This window comes from Gopherus evgoodei, chromosome 19, assembly GCF_007399415.2.
Source record: "Gopherus evgoodei ecotype Sinaloan lineage chromosome 19, rGopEvg1_v1.p, whole genome shotgun sequence".
Lineage (NCBI taxonomy): Eukaryota > Metazoa > Chordata > Testudines > Testudinidae > Gopherus > Gopherus evgoodei.
In genome coordinates, this window is record NC_044340.1 from 2,460,829 (window position 1) to 2,472,837 (window position 12,009).

Here is a 12,009-nt window from a genome sequence, read left to right on the forward strand (position 1 = left end):
CTGCAAAGGTGAGGAATTGGTTAAGCCAAGTCAAAAGCTGTCCGTGAATACAGGAAACATTTGGGATGCCCAACAAAGACCTTGTGAGCTCTCCAAGTTCAAGATTGTTCCCTGCAGATGTGGAATCATTAGGCAGATGTCACTCATGGCTCCCCTCTACCCTGACTGACAACTGGCAGCAGGTCCCTCCCCAATCTCGCTTTCCCCTGAGAATTCTGGTGCAATGAGGACCCAGAACTGATCCCTTCTTCTCTGGGGAAAGGTTTGGGGATAATCAGCTCCTGATAGGTTTGATCTCTCCCGCACATATTTTGGTTTGTTCATCCCTTTCCCCATTCCCCACTTTTAGATTTCCTTTCTGTCCAGTGCAGGGCGCGACCTGTGTCTGGATTCTCTCTGTCTCCCATCAGGGGTTGGGATGGTGAGTGAGAATGAGGAGAAACCCCAGCAGGAAGCTACTGAGCAAGTATTACCCCATGGAATGTTATCAGGAAGATCCAAAGGGAATGTTTCCAGGAGTTGTGCACTCCCAGAAAAAGCAAAAGACTGAGAGAGTCAGCACAGGCCAGAGGAAAACTTCAGTAGCCACTCAGACATTCTTACACGCAAGAGAATCAACTTGGAAGAGACACACTACACATGCCATGAGTGTGGGGAACACCTCGGTCGGCGCTCAAACCTTATCAGACATAAGAGAATCCACATGAGTGAGAAACCTTATGGGTGCCATGAGTGCGGGAAAAGCTTTAGTCTGCACTCATCCGTTATCAGACATAGGAGAATCCACACTGGAGAGAACCCTGCATGTGCTCTGTGTGTGGGAAACGCTTCAATCAGACCTCAAGCCTTATCAGACATCGGAGAATGCACACTGGTGAGAAATCTGATGGTTGCTCTGAGTTTGGGAGATGCTTCAATCAGAGCTCAAGCCTTATTAAACATCAGAAAAACCACACAGAAGAGACACCTTACACATGCACTGAGTGTGGGAAAAGGTTCAATAGGTGCTCAAACCTTATCAGACATTGGGAAATCCACACAGGTGAGACACCCTACCCATGCCCTGAGTGCGGGAAAAGCTTCAGTCAGCACTCAGACCTTATCAGAGAATCCACACAAGAGAAATGCCCTACGTATCAGTCCTGCACAACTCATAAAGCGGCAAGGTCCACATTGCTCCAAAGAAAACAGTTGATGGCTAAAACCCCCGGCCCCGCGGAAACACGCTGCCCAATGCCTCTCGGCCCCGTGGAAACACTCCCCCCACAGCACTACCCAGCCCCACGGAAACAAACCCTCCTTCCCTAGCGCCAACCTGCTGAAACAGCTGTAGGCTGAAAAGGAAGGTTGGGGGTGTGTGTGATACTTTATTAAGAAAAATTAAAGCAAACAATTTTTAAAATTATTTTAATTTTTTTATGAATTATGTAAAAATGAAAAACATCTTTTTCCTTAAAGGAAAACATTTGTGCTTTTCATAATTACCTTGCAAATTTAATGAGAGATAGTACATCTCTTTTCAGCAACAAGCTTGTCATATTCGGGGGTCATATTTGAAGTGGATATTTTTGTAATGTTTTCCAAATGGTCTTCAGTCAGAGAAGAACGTGGCTTGTTTTCATTCATGTTTATGATGGAAAATGTTCACATAGGTAAGTACTTCCAAAAATGCTGAACGTTTTCAGTGCAACTTCAATAAGATTCTTGTATTTTTTATTGTCCAGACTTTTGTAGAAGTCTCGCATGCTGCTTTCTCTGTGCTTATTTCAATAAACTGCTGAACATTTAAATACAGTAACCTCCAACTGCAAATCTAGTGGCACTTCCTCTGGATCCACAGAAAAGGGATCTTCAATCATCTTCAACTGGATGTCTTCTTCTTTAGACAAAGTAAGTCTTCTGTCAAATTCTTCGATCAAAAGTTTAATGTGCTTTGCATATTTTCTCCTAATTCGGCAGGTTTGTGCTGAGGGGTACGCTGTACACAAGTAACACATTTCACCTTTTGACAGTTGACTTCTGAAAAGTTTCAATTTCATTTTGAAAGCTTTCACTGCAGCACGCATTTGAAATATAAGTTGATTTTTTCCCTGAAAATGAATGTTGAGATCATTCAAGTGTGCTGTAATGTCACAAAAGAAAAAGAGATCTTGATTCCAGGACTCATTTTCAAGCTCTGGGAATTGTACTGGCTCATTTTCTAGGAATTTTGCTACCTCCTCTTTCAAAGCAATGAAACAGTGGAGCACTTTTCCTAGACTCAGCCACCTCACTTCTGTATGATAGATCAAGTCGCTGCACTCAGTGTCTACCCCTTCAAGAAAGGCTCTACATGTCCTATGTTTTTAGTCCTCTAGAACGGATGTAGTTTAACATGGAAACTACCACTGACATTACATGCTCAGATTTTAAGACTTTGCTACACAATACCTGTTGATGTAAATGCAATGATGTTTGGTTATTTGTCTCCCAATAAATTCTTCAAGAATATCAACTGCACCAACATTTTTTCCGCACATAGCTCGCGCACCCTCAGTACAAATGGCCACCAAGCTTGTGAAATCTAATCCCGACTTATCATTCATGGACTTTATCACTTCACTAGAGATTTCTTTTCCAGTTGTGCGACCTGTCATGGAGCACATGCCAGCAAGTTCCTCAGTAATTTCAAAGTTATTATCAATACCGCTAATAAAAATAAGAAGTTGGGCGGTGTCTTTTAATTTGGTGCTTTCATCCATAGCTAGGGAGTAAAAGCAGAATTTGCTGATTCTCTGCTTTAACCGATCACTTAGATTGGTAGAAATGTTAGCTATTCTTCTCTGTACAGTCATGCATGACAGACTGACATTCTCAAATATTCCCCTCTTTTCTGTACATAACTCAGATACAGCAATCAAGATACATTTTTTTTAAAACTCACCTTCTGTGAAGCATTTCCCAGCAGCAGCAATTTCCTTAGACATTTGAAAGCTTATTTTAGTAACTGTATCATTCTCAGTATGTACGTATTTCTTCGTCCATTCAGTGTTGAAAACGCTGTGCTCTGATTGTCTTTTTCTTTTCACTCGTAGCCATTATGAAGCTCAAGATTTTGTTGAATAAATTCACGCATAAGGGAAACACTCACAGTCACATACAAAGCCCACGTCCACACTACAGGGTAAAATCGATGTTATTAAAATCGATTTTATAAAGCAGGCTTTATAAAATCGATTTTGCGCGTCCACACTAGGGCTACTTACATCGATGTTGAGCGTCCATGTTCCCTGGCGTCCATGTTTTCCCTGAGCGTTGCACTCTGGGTACCTATCCCACAGTTCCTGCACGGGTCCCTGCCCTTTGGAATTATGGGTTACTAGCCCAGTGCATGATGGGATCAAAGTCCCCGTCCTGGGTGGTTCTGGGTACAGCCCCCCCCCCTTCCTGTAAACGGCACACAGTCAGTTCGCGCTGTTTTTACTGGCTGCAGTGAGGGAAACGCCATTTTGCAGCAAGCATGGATCCAGGTCTGCTCTTGTCCTTGATCGCGAATGCTGTAAATAATTCACGCATTCTCGTTCTATCACTGCTGACCCATGATGCAGAAATGCAAGAGAGAATGCTTGAATGCGGGGACGACAGCGATGACGAACTGGAGAACGAGTTTTCTGACACCCCGGGCCCCTGCACGTTGGAGCTCCTGACGGTTATGGGTGAGGTTCTACCCGTTCTGCGCCACTTTTGGGCACGGGAAACAAGCACTGACTGGTGGGACCGCATAGTCCTGCAGGTGTGGGACGATTCGCAGTGGCTGCGGAACTTTCGCATGCGTAAGAGCACTTTCTTTGAACTTTGTGACTCGCTTTCTCCTGTCCTGAAGCGGCATAACACCAGGATGAGACCAGCCCTCACAGTGGAAAAGCGAGTGGCAATAGCCATATGGAAGCTTGCAACGCCAGACAGCTACCGGTCAGTCGGGAATCAATTTGGAGTGGGCAAATCTACTGTGGGGGCTGCTGTGCTGGAAGTATCCAAAGCAATCATTAAGCTGCTGCTTCGAAAGGTTGTGACTCTGGGAAACGTGCAGGCCATTGTGGATGGCTTTGCTGCAATGGGATTCCCTAACTGTGGGGGGGCCATAGATGGAACCCACATCCCTATTTTGGCACCGGAACACCAGGGTGCCCAGTACATTAACCGCAAGGGGTACTTTTCGATGGTTCTGCAAGCCCTGGTGGATCACAAGGGACGTTTCACCAACATCCACGTGGGATGGCCAGGAAGGGTTCACGACGCACGTGTCTTCAGGAGCACTACACTGTTTAAACGGCTGCAGCAAGGGACCTACTTCCCTGATCAGAGAATAACAGTTGGAGATGTCCAAATGCCTATAGTTATCCTTGGGGACCCAGCCTACCCCTTGATGCCCTGGCTAATGAAGCCATACACAGGCAGCCTTGACAGTGCTCAGGAGTTGTTTAATTACAGGCTGAGCAAGTGCAGAATGGTGGTAGAATGTGCATTTGGCAGGCTTAAGGCGAGATGGCGAACGCTTCTCACTCGCTCAGATCTTAGCCAAACCAATATCCCCTTTGTCATTGCTGCTTGCTGTGTGCTCCACAATCTCTGTGAGAGCAAGGGGGAGGCCTTTATAGCGGGGTGGGAGACTGAGGTAAACCACCTGGCCGCTGATTATGCGCAGCCGGACACCAGGGCAATTAGAAGATCTCACCAGGATGCTGTGCGCATCAGAGAAGCACTGAAAAGTAGCTTCCTCATGGGCCAGGGTACAGTTTGACTGCTGATTTTCCTTTCAATTGATTGCTGCCCTCCCCGTCTATGCGGTGTTGCTGCTGCAAGATACTTTGCCTGCAGCATTCCTCAATTGCTTGCTTAGTTTACTTGCGAGAGCTGTCCATTGGAAAACATATAATTCTGTATTTCCCAATTATTACCTACCTCCACCATTAGCTGCTTCCGTCTGCTGCTAGGCACAGGACCTGCAAACCTTCCTTAACTGCTTCTTTATTGAAAATAAAGTTATTACTATGTGTTACAAGAATTGTGTTCTTTATTTAAAAACAGATCGTTTCATCAATCAAGCATCATGCTTGTTGTTACAATACTGTGCTTGAAATTTCATAACTCAGCGTTCTGTGGGGGACGGAGCGAGGGAGGTTTGGAGGAAGGGGGAGGGAGGTTTGAAAGAAGAAAGTGCATCAGAGTAGACAGAACAAGAATTCTCATGGACCAGGGTACGGTATGGCTGCTTTCTTTGTTTTCCCTTTATTACCCATATCCCCAATTGTCAAATCCTGATGCTGATAACTAGCTTCCGTGCAGCTTTCCAAAGCTGCTTGCTTCAGTTCATTACCAAACTACAGTCACACTTCCTTAATAGCATGACCTGAGAGTAAAAATAGGCAAAGGTGCCATGGGAGAAGTTTGGATCATTAGAGGAGGGAAAAAACAGGACACAAAGGGCTTTTCAATCTAATGAAAGCCTTCTGGTTGGAGTGTCCGCAGCAGTGGAGGGGGCTGGTGTAGAGAGCCTTCCCCCACGCGTTCTTACACGCCTGGTTCTGGAAGGTGTGGGACAGGGTGAGTACTGAGGGAGGTTATACACGGGCTGTAGGGGCATTCTGAAACCACGGAGCTCTTGCAGCATATCACGGAGGATGTCAGTCTGATCACGAAGAAGATCCAGAGTTGCTGCTCGCCAGCGCTGATCTTCCTGCCACCTGACATCATTTTTGGCGTCCCTCCTGTCTTCGCGTTGGTCCCTCCTGTCTTCGCGTTGACTGGCAGCCTCCCTGTACTTTGCGACCAATTGCTTCCAGTCTCCCTGCTGAGCTCTCTCTGTACGGGTCACTGCCATAATTTCGGTGAACATGTCCTCACGCGTCCTCCTTTTCCTCAATCTTCTTATGATACCCCCCCCACGTGGATGAGAAGCGAGAGGGAGGCTGGAGAAATGTGCAGCTGTGTGTGGGGGGGTGGGGTTTGGAAAGAGTGATAAAAGAATCATGAGACACATTTCACACAACCATTCATACAGTCTTTCTCCTCACTGACCTGTGCCTGTTACCGAACCTTGAACATTTTACTTTACCACAAGGTCACCTTAGGATTCCTTTAATACTTATTGCTTGTGGCTGAGGACAGAGAGTTCTGCTCAGACGCAGGTCAGGGAAGCACACAGACCTTGTCCGGAGAAAATGGGAAGTTAATAATGGCTAGTAATCCCTGTAGTAGATTGTACTGGTAATCAAGCTACTGTCCTTCCCTGCTTTGCTCTCGCGTTCCCTGAACAAGCAGGTCTCCTTGCCTGCGGTTTGCTGGGTGGTTCGTGGAACGGGAGAGCAAACCGCGGCGAGGCTGCTCTCCTTCCCTGCTTTGCTCTCGCCTTCCCCGAACAAGCAGGTCTCCTTGCCTGCGGTTTGCTGGGTGGTTCGTGGAACGGGAGAGCAAACCGCGGCGAGGCTGCTCTCCTTCCCTGCTTTGCTCTCGCCTTCCCCGAACAAGCAGGTCTCCTTGCCTGCGGTTTGCTGGGTGGTTCGTGGAACGGGAGAGCAAACCGCGGCGAGGCTGCTCTCCTTCCCTGCTTTGCTCTCGCCTTCCCCGAACAAGCAGGTCTCCTTGCCTGCGGTTTGCTGGTTGGTTCGGGGAACCGGAGAGCAAACCGCGGCGAGGCTGCTCTCCTTCCCTGCTTTGCTCTCGCCTTCCCCGAACAAGCAGGTCTCCTTGCCTGCGGTTTGCTGGGTGGTTCGTGGAACGGGAGAGCAAACCGCGGCGAGGCTGCTCTCCTTCCCTGCTTTGCTCTCGCCTTCCCCGAACAAGCAGGTCTCCTTGCCTGCGGTTTGCTGGTTGGTTCGGGGAACCGGAGAGCAAACCGCGGCGAGGCTGCTCTCCTTCCCTGCTTTGCTCTCGCATTCCCCGAACAAGCAGGTCTCCTTGCCTGCGGTTTGCTGGTTGGTTCGGGGAACCGGAGAGCAAACCGCGGCGAGGCTGCTCTCCTTCCCTGCTTTGCTCTCGCATTCCCCGAACAAGCAGGTCTCCTTGCCTGCGGTTTGCTGGGTGGTTCGTGGAACGGGAGAGCAAACCGCGGCAAGGCTGCTCTCCTTCCCTGCTTTGCTCTCGCATTCCCCGAACAAGCAGGTCTCCTTGCCTGCGGTTTGCTGGGTGGTTCGTGGAACGGGAGAGCAAACCGCGGCAAGGCTGCTCTCCTTCCCTGCTTTGCTCTCGCATTCCCCGAACAAGCAGGATGGAGACTTTTCTAAAAACCACCTCATGGGTCAGTGTTTTAGGAAAGGTAAGAAAAATTACACTCACCAGAGGACGGTCCCTCAGCTTCATTTTCTGGAGTACTGCCTTGAGATGGCTGGCAGGGAACCTCAGTAAGGGTGAGGAAAAGATCCTGGCTGTTTGGGGGGATAAAATGCTCTGTGCTCTCTGCTGGAGCCTCCTCCTCTTGGTCCTCATCATCCTGATCATCGCCATCAAATAAATCTTCCGTAGTTGCAGGAATCACGACGCCCACCTCTGAATCAACAGACAAGGGGGGGTTCGTCGTTGCGCTGTTCCCCAATATTGCGTTAAGCTCGTCGTAGAACCGGCATGTTTTGGGGGCAGAGCCTGACCTGCCCTTTGCTGCTTTGGTCTTCTGATACGCCTGTCTGAGCTCTTTCACTTTCACTCAGCACTGTAACGAGTCCCTGGTATGTCCCCTCTCCCGCATGGCATTAGAAATTTTTTCAAAGGTTTTCTCATTTCTTCTGCTCGAGCGCAGTTCTGAAAGCACCGACTCTTCTCCCCATACAGCTATCAGATCCTGTAACTCCTGTGTGCTCCATGCTGGAGCTCTTTTCCTATTTTCAGGAGACTGCATTGTTCTCTCTGCTGCTGAGAGCTCCACGCTGTGCAAGCAGGAAATGGAATTTCAAAGTTCCCGGGGCTTTTCCTGTTTACCTGGCCAGCAGAAGAGTACCTTTACCTGTGTAGAGCGGCCACTAGAGCACTGTGGGATACATCCCGGAGGCCATTAACTTCGATGGCCGTCCACACTATCATAAAATCGATTTTAAAAAATCGATTTTGGGGTTACTCCTCTCGTTTTGATGGAGTTCCAAAATCGATTTTAGGGACCCTTAAAATCGATTTTATGCACTCTGTAGTGTGGACGGTTACAGCTTAAAATCGATTTAAAGCTCTTAAAATCGATTTAAAGCTCTAGTCTGGACCTGGCCAAAGAGAAGAGATCTCTTGTGGTGCATGACCCACTAGCAAGGCACTGGTGGTATGTGGAAGCCTGTAGAGGGGGAAAGAAACAGTGTGCATAGGGTGACCAGATCACAGAGGTAAAATAGGACCCACCTCCTCGCTCGGCCCCACCATCACACCCCTCTTCAATCCCTAACCCCCTGCTGGCTTGCTGCATCCCTCCTAGTCAGTCCCCCACCCACCACTCACCTCTTTTCACCTCCTTCCTCCCCTGCCAGAAACCCCTGTGCCTGCCCCTAGAATCCCTGCTGCCTCACTGCTCGCCTCTTTCCCCACCCGCCCGCCTCCGACTTGCCGCTCACCCTGACTCGCTTCCCCAAAGTATAAAGCCTCAATCAAACACCCAGGGAGCCCTGTATTACTGCACACTGTGGTCAATCAATGCAGTTGTAGGTAAATCTCTGCATTATGCGTTTTTGTATAACTTGTGTATCACTTTGTATTGAACCTTTGTAGTATGTTATAGCAAGCCCCTAAGGTAGTATAATTAAGGTAAAAAAAATGTCTTTTTGCTAGAAGTAGAATAAGATCTTCCCCCCACTTGGTAATCAGTTGCCCTGCTGAATGAATGAGGTGTGAATGAGGAAGTCATGGAAGGCCGCACTTCCAGACAGCTGCAACTCTTGGAGAGGGGCTGGGAGCCAGACCAAGGATTCATATTACAAATAAGACATGAATATTCAACAGCCAGGATGATTCACTACAGGAACAAGCTACCAAGGAAAGTGATAGATTTGCCATCTCCTGATGTCATTTAACGAAGACTAGATGCCTTTCTGGAATGTGTTTGTCCCAAAAGTAGATAGTGTGTCATATGGGAGACCTGCGATATGCAGGGAGTAAGATTAGATGCTCCAATGATCTCTTCTGGCCATAAAGTTGACTAATTTCTGAAAAACTGAGTGTAGCATTGGGAGCAGCATCTGATGTTTTACTGTCTCGCTGGCTTGTTGTCTAGAATGAATGATCCTTGAGCGGGGTGATCCACAGGGAGTAGCTCAAACCTCCAAAGTTCCTGGCCAGGGGCAGGACATTAGCACAGCAAGGGAGAGGTGTAGCGGTGACATCACAAAGGCCTTTGCAGGACCTCAGATTATTGGTCAAAAGTGGTGTGGAGGTGATGACCTCACAGAGAGATGCTGACATCAGCCAGGCAGGACAGGAGCAAGGGGCCAGGGAAACCTCAGAGACCCCTGTGGCTTTACTTCAGCAAGTCTCCTTCTTTAGGTCTCTTTGAGGACTGAGAGAGTATTCGGGTTCAGGTACATGAGCGCCAGGAGGAACCTCTTTTGAGTTTTCTCCTTCCCTTTTCCTGATTTTACTAGAAAACAGTCGTCTCTGTTTAGAAGGTAAGAGCCTCCTTGAGGTTTGAAACCTGTTCAGTCTGATCCATCTGGTGACAGTTGAATTCTAGGCTTGGAAAACACGAGCTTAAGGAGGCAGAATTTTATTCTGAACTTGAGATTTTGTCCCTTAGAATCACTGGGGACATTAGGGTTTGTCCTTTTTGTTTCATCTTTTCCTCCATCCATCCCTCCTTTCTCTTCGTTTCTTGCTTCTTTTGTCCTTTCTCCTGTTCCCCTCCCAACACCAGGAGAGGTAGGTGTGTGTGTGTGTTTGTGTGCTGCGGGGGAGTGCTCGGCAGCTCCCACTGTGGGAGGTCCACCCAAAAATGTGGGGCTGAAATAGTGCTCGGGCAGTGATCCCCACTGGTGACCTGGGCCATCCTTTGGGTGAGAACCCTCAGCCTCCCTTCCTCAGTCTCTACCCTGATTGGCTGAGCAGGGGGTTATTGACAGGGAGGAGACTCAGGTCCTTGCGGTTCTCTTTTATGTTTGATTAATTTTGCTGCTTCTCTGCATTAATTGTCTCTGAGCAGTTCATGATTGTCTCTAACATAGCAGTTCTTCTCAAATACTTGCTGAATAATTACTGTGCACTGTTGTTGGTCTGGAGCTCATGTGAGAGCACTTTATTCAGGTCATTCCATGTATGAAATTCAAGATCTGATGGTTGGTTTGAAAATCAGGGCTCTTGGGTCCTACTCCCAACTCTGCCACTGACTGGTTGTGTGACCTAAGACAAGTCAATTCTCCTTTCTCAGCCTTAGCTTCTCCATCATTCAAGTAGGGATAATAATGATCTCTCCTACCTAACTCACAGTGGGTAGAGGATGGGGATCCATTGGAGATTGTCACTAGGAGTAGTGCGTAATATGAGGTGTCCTATCACATTTACTCAGAGCAGATTATGACATAAAAGAATAGCTGAAATAGTCTTTTTTATTTCTATTTTTTTATTTTGAAATTAAGAGCAACAACTACTTAGCTCAGACTGAAGCATCTTATCTAATATTTGAGATCTAAATGTCTCCCCTTTGTGTGCGATGAGACAATTTAACACACTCTGACAAACAGGAGATGCTTTTGTTTTGCAGCAAAATATTTTTGCAAAGAACTTTCATCCCACTTGTTTTGATTTTGAGAAACAAACTGGTTTAGTCTGAAGGAGATTTTCTGACTGAAATGGTTTCAATGAAATTTTCCCACCATCTCGATTCCTGGGCTCTATCCCTGCCTCTGGGGGGGAGGGGTTGCTGTTCGTTAGAACAAGAGTCAGGACTGGTGGCTTCTCTTTCTGGCTCTGCCACCGCCTTGCTGTGTAGGCCCTTGGGTAGGTCACTTCCCTTCTCTGTACCTCAGACTCCTCCTCATCTGTCCAATGAGAACAGGGACAATTCTCGAACTCTGGGCAGTCGTGAGCCTGAGTGAGATAAGGGGCGTTAAAACCCTCTGTGAAGAAGAAAGGGGAGTTTCACGGTGTTTAGCACCAAGGAATTTTAAAGTTTGCTAAAATGTCTAGTCTGTGGAAAGAAGAAATGGTCGGGGCCAAACTTTTTAACCACTGCCTTTTTTAAAGCCCATTCATGGATGTGAGTCCCTTTCTTTTAGATACCTGGGGTTCTTTGCCAGCAGGAGAGAAGAGGTTCCTGCCTCTGCTTTTGTGGCCTTAACAAACCAGGTGTTGTGCCCCAGTTCTCGTCTGAGATCCCTGAAAAAGAATGTCTTCCCATCCATGAACAAGACAGGACCTATCTTTAAAAGGGGAACAAAGAGATGCTTGGGACTTACAGACTAGCTAGCCTCACTTCCACAGCTGGAGAGATACTGGAATACATTCTTAAACAATCAGTTTGTCAGCAGCACCTACAGGATACTTTGGTTCTTAGGACAAGTGAACATGGATTTGTCAAGAACAAATCATTCCAAACCAATCCTCTTTCCTTCTTCGGCAGAGCTCCAGGCCTAGTGGAGGTTGATAAACAGTAGATGGTATCTAGCTCGGTGTTACTAAGGCTTTTGACACAGTCCCGTAGGACATTCTCACAAGCAAATGAGGGAAATGTTGTCTATACGAATTCAGTGTGATGTGGGTGCAGAGCTGGTTGAAAGCCCAGACTCCAAGAGCCCTTCTCTATGTTTGGCTGTCCAACGGAGATGGTGTACCTAGTGGGTCCAGCAGGGATCAGTCTGAGGTCCGGTACTATTCAATATTTTCATTACTGATTTAGAAAATGGAGTGGAGAGCATGCGTCTAAAATTTGCAAATGACACCAAGCACTTTGGAGCACAGGACTGGAATTCAAAATGCCTTTAACAAATTGGAGAATTGGTCTTCTTGAGCCAAACTCCATGGCTGGGCCCCTCTCTCTAGACTGGGATGAAGTGAAACCCCAGAGCCAAATAT